General features: G+C 39.4%; 1 protein-coding gene and 1 long non-coding RNA gene across 2 annotated transcripts in view; one reads left to right on the top strand and one right to left on the bottom strand.

The window, feature by feature from the left end:
* The window catches only part of opcml (opioid binding protein/cell adhesion molecule-like), a 276,216-nt gene that overhangs the window by 34,877 nt on the left and 227,338 nt on the right, over positions 1–14,001 (top strand). The window lies entirely within an intron of this gene.
* LOC114153289 (uncharacterized) lies at positions 138–1,088 on the bottom strand. Its single transcript, XR_003597299.1, has 4 exons — positions 871–1,088; positions 650–711; positions 507–569; positions 138–329 (listed from the first exon to the last, which is right to left on the bottom strand). It is a non-coding gene; the product is annotated as an uncharacterized LOC114153289 (long non-coding RNA).

Genomic DNA, 14,001 nt, shown 5'->3' with positions numbered 1-14,001 from the left:
CCAATTTGGTTTGATTCAACTTCATTCACAGGAGAATTTCCACCACAGCTGTGCGTCACAATGTCCGAAATAAAACAATCCAAAAAGTATTGTCCAAAGATCAATAAATAAAAAAAACAATAATAATGGAGGATGTCAGTTGTAGGTCTCACACACAACCGTGTGTGAAGATGTATGTTGCTCTCCTACCACACCGCAGGGTGCAGCATGACTCCAAATGGGATAGACGAAATCTGGTTCTCTCTTTAGGTCCAGGTGGGAAGGCTCGCCATCAATATCAAAGGAGGGATCCACTTCAGGAATGATCCAGTATAAAAAAAAAACCTGACCTGTCAACAGACAGGACCAGCAGAAATACAGGACTTTACCAAGCCGTTCTAGCTTTAATCCTTCTTTCCAACACAGTAACAAAACATTACCTAGTTACTAAAACAACGGATATTTTTTTTTTAACAACAATGTAACAAACGACAAAAACACAAATAAAAGGCTCCGAATATGCTCACCGATCTCAGTGCGACACACTTCAGACAACCGTATAGTGGGTCTCAATCCGGATGCGTGGGGCACTAAACGATGTAACAAGGCATATTTGATCTAAATAATATAAACTTAATAAAATAAAATTATGTTAAAGCCTAAATTTTACCTTTTATCTACGAAGAACAAGCTGAAATAACTGCCAGAAAGAGCCAACGATTCCTAACGGCTCTAACGGTAAAAAACTGAAGTTCAGTTTGTATTCATTTAATAAATAATTTCCAGCACAAAAGCTGGACAATCAACATAAAATTTATTTTTCAAAAGAGTTTATCCACATTACAGTTAATACAGCACGTAAAAAATACTTTTAACTGTCGGGATACATACTCTGGCGCTGCCCCGCTCAGCAGTCTCACCGCGTCGGATCTCTAGAGCAAAACCAACGGTACTGCAGACCCGGGGGAGAAGGGCGGGATCCACAACGGCAGCCTGCACCCTGATTGGTCCAGACGCTCTGGAAACAAAACTTCTCATTGGCCAGGCAGACCACCCAGCTTCCTTAACCTCTTCTCTTAAAGTGGCATACCCACTTTATGTGGGTTACATGTACAACCTTTCTGACACGAGATTTCAACCACATACTCTCATCTCCACCTTTGTACCAATAAATGCATTTGATCTCACAAAATCTTTTATATATTTAATGAATAAAATCTTTAGTGTCCTTGCACCAACACTGACCTCTATATTTCCTTCTCCAACTTCTACATCATAGATTGACATTCTGCAATCCAAGGCAGCTGAATGGTATAATTCTAAGAAAAATTACAGAATGTGTTTGTTGTGCGTTAAAGACGCCAGACTTTTCATCCATCCATCTACAGTCTGAACACGCTCATCCATGCAATGCCACGAAGGGAGGACAGGGGGGAACTTTTCAATATACGAAAATAAAATCTGCTCAGACAATGTAGATGTGGAAATTCAAAGAGAAATATTGTTTAAAATGAGTAAAACCGCACAGAATTACAAATGCAGGTTGTGGGATGTAAACAGAAGCAGTGACGTTTTAGTGTGAAGGAGCAGGAGCACGAACTGATGACCCATTGGTTACGGGACGCTCCTACTTGAGCCACTCACTGTCTGCCCCGTGTTCAGTGTACAGTATAAACTTACCAAGTCTCAGTTTCTCAGTGTGTCCAAACCTACAATCTGTGACTAAAAACTGACCCCTCTGATCATCAATTTATGTAATTAGGGATCATGTCGGATTCTGTGCCGTGTTGGATCGTCTACATTTAAAAATAAAGAACACATCTGAGCTCTAACCCCAAACGGCGATCTTTTAAAACTCATTTTGAGATTTAATGAAACCGCTAATTCTGAAAGTCACAAAAACCAGAGAGCATTGCCAGCTTTGCTGTTGTTAGGGCAACTTTGGACTGAAAGAAGCCAAAAAAACAAACAAACCCAAGGCAAAAGTAGGGTTTTGCTTCGGGCGCCATTCATATGGACTCCAAGTGTTGTGGAAACTGGCACTGGTGAAAGAGAGTAAAATGCTATGTAGTTTAGAGAAGAAGCCTAGAGTTAAACACCCACTGCCAGTGATGACCCACTGCCAAGCAAACATGTTCATTTTTAGTCCCAAGTTTAGTTCAAACATAGAAATTTAGATGAATTTTGAACGTTTTTTGGCAGATCTTGAACCTCTCAGTTCTCTCAGCACCTGTTCATCCTATAATTTATGCTGTGAACATTGCATTGCCTCTGGGCCTTGGATGCTATGACTTTTTTTAGTTCATGAAAAAGCAAGTTTGTGGTATTCATTTTTAAAGCATTTATTGTCTCTCGCTACAAGATCGCGTTAGTTTGAAACAAAAATAGAAGGACGACCTGTTTCGAGGTGAAACTTTTATCTATTTTCTGTAATATTTTTAATTGATTCGGCAACTGTTAAACCACATCAGCATTTAGTCACAGCGTGTCTGTCACATAAAACAGAACACAAACATGTCAACAAATGCAGCATTTTGTGAAAAAGTCAGCTCACAGTTCTTATTAAATCAAACCTCGTCTAATTGGCTTTCTCGGCTTCTTAAGAGATTCCAATCCTGAGCGTGCTGCAGGCATCCGATTCTCGGGCTTTTTGTTCCTCCTCCTCCCTCTTCATCCCTCTTCATCTTCACCACGATCATCAAGTTGTTGTGCACACTCTTTGCATGTTAACTTCGGAGCAAATCTCCCTGCAGTTTCAGACTGTTGCCGGCTGAGCGAATCCTTTTGGTTGAAATGAATCACAGAAGGGTTGTGATTGCTATTTGCTCAGCTATACATACACTGCAGCGTCTGTGCTTTTTTTTAAAAAAAGAAATAAGCCGAGTAACACTGACATCTGCTGGGATGGCACGCTGCGAGTGCTTAGAGAGTGAGCCCGTTTAAAAGCCTGTGCAGACTTGGCGATCTCAAGTGAGCCGTGATGGATGATTTTTTTTGTTTTTTTCTCCCCCTTATTTTAATCAAAGAACTGAGGCTGAGCCACTAGGGTGGCAAATTGAAGGAGTGCGACATGCCAAGGCCAGCTCTGAGGAGTCATGTGATGCCGCACCAGTCAGCGCAGACCTCTTTCCATTTTAAGTACAATGCTGTGAAAATGTAATTGCTCCCTAACAGATTCCTTCTGTCTTTGCTTCTGGTTACACCTGATTGTTCCATATCATCGGACAAAGATAACCTGAGTAAATGCAAAATGCAGGTTTTGGACGATTTATTTTTATTTCTTCACAGGTGTTCACGCCAACCTGGTGGACAGCTGTGAATGCATCGAAAATCATATAACGCACTTGGCCCCCTTGTAAAAATCATAAATTAAGTGTGATAAGCCACATGTTTCTAAATCTTTTTTTTTTTTTAAGTGAAACATTAACAACTATAGAGTAATATTCTGGCCATCCTTTGAAGCCTCAATTTTTTAATGACATTTCTGCTCTCCAGCTATCAGTTTATGCCTTTAAACTCAAGTCCACTTGTTTTATGCCGCAGGTTAGTGATTCAAAATACCAGGACTCAAAAAAAGACAGAACATTTTGGAGTGGCCTGGTCAATGTGTGAACTTGAATCCGATTGCTGTGTTGTGGAATGAAGTCAAACTGGACATTTATGTACAAAAATCCTTCAATGTGCCTGAGTTGAAAGGAAGAATGAGCAGAAATTCCCCAGCAGCAATGTAATGGACGTACTGCTAGTTATTGCAAATGCTTGCAGTCATTGCAGCAAATCTACACACACACACACACACACACACACACCCCTCCACACATATAGATAGATAGATAGACAGACAGATAAATAGATATGCTTTTTTCTTGCCCGTTGACCTCTGGAGCACCAGCAACCCTCACGACCCCAACTGGGATGAGTGTGTATGATAATGGATGGATATATACTTGTTTATAGCCTATTTAATCAGGCTACTCACAAAATAGGGATGACATCTTTAAAACATAACAGTAGTGTAATTCAGCAGGTTTATTGGATTAATATGTTTATTTAACCTAACAGGTGTGGAAGAGATTATTTTATAGAAACTAATATCTCCACCGCATCATTTTAATAAAAACCCGGCTAAGTGCGGCTGTGTTGTGCTTCTTTGTTGTAAAGAAGCAAAACTACCCCACCAGTTTAGACTTGCTTTTGAACCCTAATAAACGGAACATTGACCAACACATTTGATGAGTATTGATGATTTTGAAGGTGGCACTCTACAAAATGTAATGTTTGTTACTGGTTTTCTAAACTGTTGACTACAGAATGTGTTTATGATGGGGGGTTTTATGTTCTTGCAATGTAAAGCTCTGACCTCATTTTTTTTTACTGAAATGTTCTGTACTGTACAAATAAACTTGATTGATTTATTGAATTTTCTATTTACGCTTGATGATCTTGGGCCCCTAATAGTTGCAAAAAAAAAAAGCACAAACAAAAGAAATCATTGAAGAGGCAAATACTTTAGTACAGCACTGTAGATACAGATATATAATGAGAGAAATGTCCTCAGCGTTTTCTAAATCAAACAAGCTAGTGCCGAGCACCGCCTGCTAGTCAATATCAGATCAAACTAATTGCACTCTGTCCTTTCTTCACAGGTAAGACATCTTTCTGTGTTTTCCTCTCCGAAGGACGACCTTTGTCTCGAAGGGTACTGTAAGATGAGTGTGTTGGCGCGCGCGTGCGTGTGTGTGTGTGTGTGTGTGTGTGTGTCCTGCATCTAACTGATCCTGAGACAATCTGTCTCTGGCGATATTCATCTTGCTCATTTACAGTTCGCTCACAGTTGCAAAGAACCTCAATTTGTCCTGACCTTAGTTGTTGCTCAGAGACCTGGATGGAATGAGCTGATGTTTATTCTCAGGGTCTCTGAAAGAGACAGCAGTAATTTCTGCCATGGTCTGTGTGCGTGTGCACGTAGGCGTGTGCATGTGTGTGTCTACATGCCCTTGCTCGTGTTGGGGTGTGTGTACGTGATCGTGATCAGGTGCCATTTAGACCTAATTAGTTCCAAATAGCCGTTTGTCTTGTTTTGAATGCTAATGGAGCGATCCTTAAATCAAAAAAGAAATAAACAACTCCACTTCCCCGAAGGCGTGACAGGACACTCGATCAGCCGAACACTCAAACTCTGTCATACTGTCAGGTTGGCAATCTTCTTTCCAACGGGGCATGTTTCTTATTTCATTTTATTTTTTGTTCTTTTTCACCCATCTTAGCGGAACCCTTGGTCGCGGCACAGATGAATTCCGCCTTCTTCTCCGTGATGGCATTTTGATTTCAGTTCCCCATTTCCAGTTCATCACAGTGTGATAAGGTCACCTCACGCCGTCACCTGCTGTATCCAACTCCATTTACTCAAGCGCCCTCAAATGCTATTATCAATATGAAATATTGTCCAGACAGACTGTGGCTCTTGCAGCGAGAAAAACATCAATGTTTACTGCTCAGACATCAAGCCCTTGCCCTCGGTGCCAACCACTATCAGCGTCCTCTGTGGAAATAAAATCTCTCAACAGGGGTTACTAATCCCCCCTGCTTGTTTGTAGTGCTGCAGTTATTCAGCAAAACAAGATTATCCCAGTCATTGCTTGCAATTTGGACCTCTAGATAAAATGATAAATGCCGGGAAATATTTATTTTACTGAATAAACTCTCCTAATCCATCCCAGGAGACTGTGCATGTTCAAGTTGTTTCATAGTAATGGCTTTCCTCTGTGCAAACCTCCCACACTGCCAATACTTTAATGGGAATATGGCTTATCGGTGTGACTTATTATGACCCATATTCATTCCTTCTTCCTGTAATGAGGTGCTTTGTTATGTTGATGTTATATTTCGGTATTTATTTATTGTGATTATTTTGTTTCTTTTTTTTTTTTTTCCGAGGCAGCTGCCTGAGTTTTATGTGAAACAGCAGGTCCTGCCTCGCATGTGCGGGGATTGCGCTGTCGTTTGCAGTACGGCTACACGCGGCTGAAAAGACTAAATGGAATTGGTTTTGAGTGATGCGTTCTGTAAACGGAATTCTTTCGCGATAGGCGTAACCATCCTCATTGAGATTAAGGATTAAGTTTGGTAAGCCCTTCACAAAAGCCACTTAAGAATGACAATTGGAATTTGCTAAATGAAAATGCTCCCGTTTTTATATGCATGACAGTCTGTGAAAATTGCAAACAAGGCCACGGGCAAGTCTCAAAGGACTGATTATAGGGAATAAAGCAAACACTTACAAGCTGGAAGAAGCGGCCCTCTTTAAGACGGGATCGTCTCACCTACAGACCAGCTCGCCTTGTCTCGGCGCATCGTGTGGAAATATGGTGGCAGAAAAGCTTTTACTGGTGGTGGCTGTTCTGCAGAACAGAATAGAATAGAAATTTTGGTTATTCTTCCACAGTGAATGGAAGCACGCAGAGCCAAACTAAAAAAAAACATGTAGAAACAGAAAAATAAAAATAAGAGATTACACAATTAGGGCAATTGGACAACATAAGGAAGTCATAAAAAGTTATTAAAAATGACATACTCAAATTAAAAGCATCTTGCTTCCGTGACCTATTGCAGGTTTAAACAAAGAATACTTCAGCAAATTGCTGGAACCTTGTCAAATTGTAGCCCAGCAAAAGCAAAAATATACTTAGAGTGAAAGTAACAATGGTTGCGGTTTTGATTGCTTCCGCAGTCCAGTGTGCAACAGCCATGTGGTGAAATTATTTTATACTCACCATAAATCGTTAGATAGCTACAAGTTAACACAAACTATTTTTGCAGTTGCTGTAATGAAATAAAGGAACACTGAGACACAACGTCACCGTTTAATCTCTGCTGGGTTGCAGGTTGTTGGTGCCTGCCTCCAGATGAACCACGACGGAGCGGATATATAAAAAAAAAACTCTTTTAAATTAGCTGCTCTCCCTCTAGTTTGACCATAGTTTCTTCTTATTATTATTATTACAACTCAGCTATTTTTTTTCACACAGGCTCAGAAAAAAACATATTCATGATTTTTAAACATGAGTATCATATGCAAATGCTGTTGTCAACATAATTCTGCTAAGAAACATATAGCTCAGGGATTTTCACGAGTTCGAATTAGCAACTATGAGCATGTAAGGCTTCCCTACCTGGAGTAGGTAGATCGCGAAGTTTATTTTCAGTATTTTCACAGATCAACAAAATCACTAAATGTTTCGCAGTGTTGACATTTATTTATGCTCTGATTTCGTTTGTGTTGGACTGTGAAACTTTTTTCTCTCCCTCCACAAGGATTTCCTCCTTTAACATGCAGAATATAACCATTAGGTCAATACGTGTACCTCATGCAGCCAGGTCAGCTAATACTCCATCATTTGTATAGCAGCTAATTTTAAGCATATAAATTTAAACATTTAATCATTAATCATCATATTTTTACTAGAATCATCAGAAATACACAAAGTGAGCAGCTGTCAGCCTGAGGACCGAAACCAACTGCAATTACAGTTACCACTTTAAGATGCAATTCACCTTTACTTCACCTTTGGTAAGAATTGGTTTTCAATATGCTGGATGTTTGAGATTAGACCATATACTCAGAACTTATTAATATGATTAATGGGAAATTATCCATTTTTAACCCCTTATGGACTAGTGAAGCTAATTATCTTCATACTGCGTTCAATGAGAATAGAGCCAAGAGGTTGTATGAATACTTCAAATGCTGGTTGATACTTATGCCTTTAATACTAAGGTTTCTATAGAAGTGGTTTGATACCAATGTAGCTATCGAAGTGTGAACTGGTTAATTAAGCAAAAGTGTGCAGTGGGATAACTGCATGAAATTTTGCTGATAAACTCAGTAGATAATCTTAACCTTGAGCTAGGTTGTGAAATAAAAAATATAGTATTTAGGATGACTAATGTCCTCTACAACTAATACATCAGAATAGACAGCATATAACCTAAATTTTAAGTTATTTCAAACTTGGGGTGAGGAACATTTTAGATAAACTAGGCCAAAAAAAAAAAAGCTGCATATGACATGTAATTATAGAAAATGTAAATGATGTGCATGCATTTTCACTATGCACTAGCAGCATCAACAAAAATAGTAAACTTATTGAAATTATTTGTTTCATTCCTTAAGCACCTGGTGGGTCTAATTAGCATCATACCTAAATCTACACTAATGGTCGGTGCAATCTTCTAATTTATAATCTCCAAGTAATTTAGCAACTGATTGACAGCAAAAACAAAAGCAGCCTTTTTATTGTTGGATATAAATTCAGGAATAAATTATTCAACGTAATTAAATACTGAATAAATAAAACCTTAGTGTTAAATAGGAGAGTAAAATCATGTACAAACATCATTTAATAAAGTTTCTTGCTGAATAACATCAATCCTCAGAATGAGCATATTAATGCTGCAGGACTCATATCAGGTTGAACATACAAATATTGAAGATAATCTTCACATATTGTCCACTAAGCCAAAACATCTTATTTTTATGTTAAAGGAATTTCCATTTTAAGGGGGATTTATTGTGTCTGAGTGAACTGTGTTTAGTTCAGCGGCAACACAATGTGACAGGATTCATCTGTAAGCTGGGCAGACAATGTCACATGCTTGTCTAGTGTTGTGCCAAAAAAATGACTCAAACATCGCACACCCCCGCCGTAAGCAGGCAACACACACACTCAGTCTACAAACCGTGCATGCTCCCTCAAATGGTGACATGTATCCATGAGTCTACATTTTAGCAGAACACACAGTTTGTTTGTGACTTTTCATTTTGTATATCAGAATTTTGTTTTTTTTACTCAATAATGGGTAAGACTTCAAATGGAATTGAGTATATTCCAGTAAATGTTCAAATTTTAAAAAGTGTAAATACGTGAAAAATTGTACTTGATTACAAAAAGGTAAATAGTTTTTACTTTTTATCTCTGCTTTTTTTAAGGCTCCTTAAGAAAAAAACACACTTTAGTAAAAATTTAATATTGGTTTAAACAGTGAATAAGACCAAACCCTTAAAGTAATATATGTGGGATTGCAATATACATAACGGAAATGTAGTTTCACTGTGATATTTTGCATTGAAAGCATATATTATATATATTTTTCCTTATCAAATGCTAGATCTTGAATTTCCCTGCCATCTCTTGCTGTCACTTCTACCAAGCCTCTGATCTCTGGACATTGACCCAGTTTCTGTCCTCCTCTGCATTTTACCTGCTCGTTGGATAAGTAATCAGATTTCTGCCTCCTTGTTCATGACCCTGGCCCTGTCTCTTGTTTAACCCCGCGGATTGGGAAAATATTGCTGACACCCTCCACTATGTCTGTGAATCAAACTGTCCAGGACTTTGAGAGGCCTTCCTCAACCTAATCTGCCAATCCCTGTTTTTTTTTTTTTTTTTCTTTTTCTCTGGAGAAGAGAGAGTAACTCCGCAGTGTGCAGACTGAAGAGGATTTGCCTGGTCACCCTTTTGGATTCTCAAAACTAGGGAGTTTCTGGTTTTGGTTTATCTTTAGGAGGGGACCACCAAAACTACTTTGATTACTGTCTGTTTGACCTGGACCACCTAAAAGCAAAATTACTCAGCTTCTACTACAATTCTCTTCTTTTTTGTCATAGTTCCAGCCTCAGTTCTGTTGGCCTCCTCTCAATAAAGACACCAAAAAAAATTTGTTTCTGGCATCCAATCAAAACCATTTCGTTGGATCACCTGCTGGACTCCCGCAACCACTTCCTGTTCCATCCGGTTCCTTGTCACACCTCTCTACGGATTTTATCACAGGTTTGTCCCCGCTGGAAATGTCACACCACCGTGTGTCGTCCACAGATTTTCAAAAATGGATGGTCTGTTACTTGGGGGGGGAAATCTCCTCAGCTAAAGTGTTGGGAGAGACCCAAGTTCCAGAAGTTTTTCATCCGTACATGCTGTTGTTAAGGTTATTTCAACTTACCTCACAGTAATGTGTTATGGATTTGATGCTTTTGCAAATTTAGCAGGGTTACTTAATAGCAGTTTGGCAGGGCTACCCCCGACTGTAAAATGGATTTGTCAGCACTCTGGTTTTGCAAAAAGGACAACATAAAGCCTTTGGAGATAAAGCCTTTGAAAACAACTTTCATGTGCTGGAATGGGATATGTGGAATCACACATAGATTCTGTTCTAGCCATTTAAGCTAGTTAGCATAGAATCGCGACCCTGGAAGGATGCGTGGATGAAATCTAGTTTAAAAAAAAAAACATCAGCTAAATTTCTAACTTTTGTTTTAAAGCAAAGCAAAGCAAAGCTGATTTGTTCATTTCGTCATCCGTCCTGAAATCATTCATAGATGCCTGAATTTTGCTCCGATGTGTGTGCAAGAAGCTTGAAGACACAGAACCCTATCTGAGTTCCAGTCCATTAACACCCTGACAGGAATGCTGACAAGGGGCAAACAACCAGCTTTACAACAAACAGTCCCTATTTTCACCAGCAGTGTCTGAATGACACCTCTGGTAGCCAGTGGCCTGAAAACTAAAATGAGAAAGCTAGAGGTGAAACGGTTTACACGAACCGTGGTTCAGCTGGCCTTGGTTTAGGAGTTACATTTCTTGGTACACTACATTGATCTTCATTGATTTTAACAATAAACTTATCTGGACCAATACCGAAACCTCCCTGCTAGAGGAAGCAGGCTACGTAAAGCGAGGCAGAAATTACTAACTGATAACTTCACAGTGAATTTAAAAATTTTCAAATAATTTTTTCCCCCCCATTTTGAACAGTGCTGTGCTAATTTACAGGACAGACAGTAACATTAAATACATTTGAACATGCTTTTCACGGAGGCTAATTTAACTGATCAAAAGCATCATTTAAAATATTCCTTAACCAGGCATCAAGCCCTCTTTTCTTTTTTATTGTTTTTTTTTTTTGTTTTGCTCTGCTGTAATATCTTAATCATAAATATTATATTTCCTACAGCTGTAAGCAGAAAGTAATTGTAATTAGCAGAAATAAATGCTTAAAAACAACAATGATCTCCATTAATGATCTCCTAAGCTCTAGAGCTAAAAAGTTAGTGTTTCTTAACTTGTCATACCAGTATTCAACTAAGAGAACCTTACAATAATTAGCTTTTACAGCCTAATTAATATACTTTCATGTCCGTCAGAAGTAACGAGTGGTTGCAGAACAAGTCAAAAACGCTAAAATAGTCCATATGGAACACTACAATTTGGCTTGCGATAACAGGAATCATTAAGCCAGCTTACTGTGAATTATTAAAACTTGTGTTGGCCTCTGTGTGTGTGTGTGTGTGTGTGTGTGTGTGTGTGTGGACATGAGGCTGGCTTAAACATTCACTTCCTTAAGCACGAGCTGCTTCTCGCAGGCTATAATTAGCAGAGGAGGTGACAGACAGGGAAACCATCTCCTGCAGGATTTCATATCTACCAGCAGACCAAAAACTGAGCCAGTTAATTTACACACGGAAATAAATAATCAAATCCTTATTGTCTCTTAAGGAACCTGATGTCTTTTGGCAACAGCGCGCGGATTGGTTTCAATGTTTTGCACAGCAGGTTGTTACTGATATGTACACATCCCTGCTTTGGGTTTCTACCTTCGAACAAAGCCTGTTAACCTGTGAGGATGTGATAAACACGGTTTCAGATGATAAACGGAATTAAAATAGAGTGGCTTTTACAGTAGCTTTTGAAATGGGACGCCAAGTATCCTTAATACATGAGTCATCCGCCAGAGCAGCTTGTAAATGAGTCATGAAAGCAAAAAACTGCATGACGAAAAAAAAAGAAAAAAAAAACCTCTTCACCCTACAATTTCAGATTAATATGAAAAACATGTTTTTGCCAGACAAATGCATGTCTGTTGAAGGTGTCTTACCAAAGCATATATGCAGCACCTCTACATCCCAGCATCTGTGCAGAGGGGAAAAAAAAGAGAAAAAATCAACACCCTGAAGGTTATGTTAATGAAACCTCCTCATCTGCACTCAGCCCCAGCGCCACTGGGGGGCAAAGTAGCACTATCAACATTTAGCAGCGGTGACCCATTTTCCAGACCTGCTCATCTCATGCATTTGTTGTTGGCTCTTTGAAATGAAAATATGCGCGCAAACATATAGTACATTAGCATATCAATTGGCAGTGCTAACTGCAACGTCACGGCAGCAAAGGCCGGGCATGTCATTAACGAGACATGGACGCTCAGTTGTGATTTTGCGTTTTCCCCTTTTGTCTTTTAGCAGAGATGAAGAGGAAGGTGGAAGGAGGGAGATGTGGGAGCTTTCATTTCCTTAAACCTGAACATTATCCTTGGTAAACGGTGCCGTGTGCATGACGTACTGCGGCAACACTTATTTATGTAGCAGCCCTCCTGACATTACAGTGAGGGGTTTATAGCAGCCTTAACTGGGATTTAGAGTATGGCTATGTGGCCATGAATAATCCACCTCAAGTATCTTCTTTACTTCAAAAAGATGCCGGCTGAGATTAGCATTTGGCTGTTAAGAGTGTGAGGACTGGCTAAAAATAGTTGCGTTTCGGAAGAAAGGCGCTGTTTGCGTTCAGGGGTTTGTGGCTTGTTTTTTTTGTTCAGGCATCTGGGAGAACAGTCACGTTTCTAGTCCAGGTCTAGAACGGGAACTATTGGGAATCCACTGTCGACAGCTCTCAGGTGAGAGACCCATCAGTTTGAGTTTAAACTGGGGGCAAAGTATTGACGAAAAGCAGCAGAAAATCATATTGACTTCTACTTTTTTTTTTTTTTTTTAATGCTCCATTGCATAAAAACGTCCAAATATTTATTCCCAAACGGCACACATAAGAAAACCTTCATGATTTTCCAAAGTCTTTTTCGTGTAACTACAATAGCTGCAAAGTTGTTTCGGCGTGGGCACTGTGCTTGTGCATCCAGCCCATCATGTTTCATAAAAGATTGTTCTGCTTATCGCAGTCTTCGCTGCCGACAAGGCTGCAGTATCTTTTGTTCGTCTGTGCAGGGAGGATGCATTGTGAAAGGGATACAAATCAGACTGAACATATTATTGTGGGCTTTTTATATACAAGCACAAAGAACAGCATGGGTGACGAAGGAAACAACAACGCACAAATTATTAACCAATATATTAGAAATAAAAAAAACATATCAAAGGAAACAGCTTGGGAAGTAATGTATTTTTGTTAACATATTTTAAGCGATTTAGTCAACGCTTACTGTAAGACTGGACTGCTTATTCATTCACTTGCTCTGTTCCATGTTCAGGGTCGAGAGGTGTGGCTGGTCATATTTTATCCCAGCTGTCATAGGGCAGGTGGTACGGTACACACACAACAACCTACCAGTCTATTACGCAATCAAGGCCACGCACACACACACACACGACACACTACCGGTTAAATTAGAATCACAGATCGCCAACCTGAAGAAAGCCTCGCCGCAAACATGCAGTAGAAAAAAATTAATAAATAAAAATCAACGGTGTTTAGCGAACACAAGTTCACTTCACATGGATTTCAGCTAAAAAATTCATGTTCATATTCAACCTCTTTAAAATTCAGGGCCAAATTTGATAATACACATATACACAAAGGTCTGAGAGAAAAAAATAAAGAGAGAGAGAGAGAGGCAGCTACGTCTCTCAAAGCTCCTTCCCTTCCCTCTGTTTTCTGCCTCGCCGCCTGCAAGCCGGGAACTGGATCAGAGCACGCTCCAACGCAGTGAGAGCAGAACCGGGCATGAAGGCACAACTTCACATATGCTTTGAGATCGCACGTAGTAATCTGGATCTCGCTTGCTCGTACTTTTCCATCTGACTTCAGTTGGGGTGTTTCAAGTGTGTCGGAAGCTGTCCTCAAATGCACAGTTTTTTTTTTTTTTTTTTACTGTTTTTTGCATGAAATTAGTTAAAGTTTTTTTTGTGTGTGTGTTAAATTGTAAGAGGTTCCTGTAACTTTATTTCAGGCTGTCTCTTCT

The sequence above is a fragment of the Xiphophorus couchianus genome, chromosome 11, assembly GCF_001444195.1.
Source record: "Xiphophorus couchianus chromosome 11, X_couchianus-1.0, whole genome shotgun sequence".
NCBI classification, from domain to species: domain Eukaryota; kingdom Metazoa; phylum Chordata; class Actinopteri; order Cyprinodontiformes; family Poeciliidae; genus Xiphophorus; species Xiphophorus couchianus.
Note: the sequence above shows the minus strand (reverse complement) of the source record. Positions and strands in the feature narration are given on the sequence as shown.